The following is a 1,602-nucleotide window of genomic DNA, read 5'->3' on the forward strand; positions in this document are numbered from 1 at the left end:
TCATAAAAAAAGCAATTTGGTGGTTTTATGAAACCTTGTGCAGTGAAACTTTGTGTCACAAAATAACAGTCACACTGAAATATATATATATATATATAAATATATATGTATATATATAGCCGAAAGAAAGAAACAAATTCTTTATTTCTTTAAAAAACGTAAATATAATGTGATAAATACCTTGGTGAGGTGTGGGGTTCGAATCTACCCCAACTCTCGGGAACCAGAGCTTAAATTTAGCGCCTTAAACCGCGCTGCCAAACTGATTTGAAAGCAGTATAAAACATGGCTTATTTTTGTCCCAACACCTTCAACAAGTTCAGTTCATATATACATACACTAACAATTATATACTGAAACCTTCCTCGAGAACCCCGCTGTTCATTGGTGAAAACGGCATGAAAATGGATGCTGTAGTTTTTTAGTTTATCGCTAACAGACAGACACACGCAGCAGATAACTTTGTTTAATAATATGTAGTGACACATATCGTAAGACTATTAAAGTTACTTTAGAACTGTATACAAGATTGCCTTCTAATGGCACCTCTTCACAATCGGCAATTAAAGGCGATTACACACGAGCACGAGCGTGTGGAGGGCTTATTCGCATCTAGTCGCCGATTATCATCTATAATCGTCATAGTAATCGCAGCGATCGGTTAATTGTCGGTTGTTTGGGCACGCATCAAAGGGATTTCGCGTGTATTACTGGAGGACACTGGACAGTGAGTGACTGAGAGACGCCGTACGTACTTCGGCTCGTCGTCGCGACGTTGTTTTGTTTCCCAGTATTTACATAGCGCGTTTATGATACAATGGCTACTGGGTGGTCAAATGAAGAAACATTTAAATTCATAGAACTTTATCAGAACTACCCAGAAATATAGAATCCCAAATATAAATATCACAAAGAAATAGTTTGTTTTTTTTTTAAGTGATAACCCTCACTTCTAGGATTAATACACAAATAAAATTGGAAAAACAAAATTTTTTGAACGATGCGGGATTCGAACCCACGACCTCCGGCGTTTCGTGCCGGTGCTCTAACCAACTGAGCTAACCGTTCGAGTACCGCCTCGTTATAAAATTCTGTTTGCTTTGTTCAACTCTCAGGTTGTGGCTTCATCTACAGGATCTACTTTACAATTGATAACCTGCTCAACCCCAATATTTGCACATTAGGAAATTGAATTGAAATGTCGTTCTTGTCTTGTCATCTAAACAATATGTTATGTTTTTTTTAAAGTGATAACCCTCACTTCTAGGATTAATACACAAATAAAATTTGTGAAATAATACACAAACAAATATAAAAATAAGGTAGGTACATAGGTACTCAGATATTTATTAAAGATGAGACATAATCGCTCACAAATATTATTTATAATATTATTAAATCATGAAATTACGTCCATCTTGAAGGACTGCCGCTCAATAAATGACCACGGACGATCGTGTGGATGCTTACACGATGATCAACGGTAAACTTGTCGATGACAGCTGATCGTAGAAATAGCGATCATCGCCGATAGTGGAGAGGAGGCATAATAGTCATTGACTTTTATGTACGTAGTATCAATAGCAATTCTTTCTGTAGGTC

General features: G+C 36.7%; 1 non-coding gene across 1 annotated transcript; it reads right to left on the bottom strand.

Moving 5' to 3' along the window:
* Positions 1-994: 994 nt before the first annotated feature.
* On the bottom strand, positions 995-1,068 carry Trnaf-gaa (transfer RNA phenylalanine (anticodon GAA)). Its single transcript has one exon. It is a non-coding gene; the product is annotated as a tRNA-Phe (tRNA).
* Positions 1,069-1,602: the final 534 nt, after the last annotated feature.

The sequence above is a fragment of the Leptidea sinapis genome, chromosome 2 (genome assembly GCF_905404315.1).
Source record: "Leptidea sinapis chromosome 2, ilLepSina1.1, whole genome shotgun sequence".
In the NCBI taxonomy this organism is placed as follows: Eukaryota; Metazoa; Arthropoda; class Insecta; order Lepidoptera; family Pieridae; genus Leptidea; species Leptidea sinapis.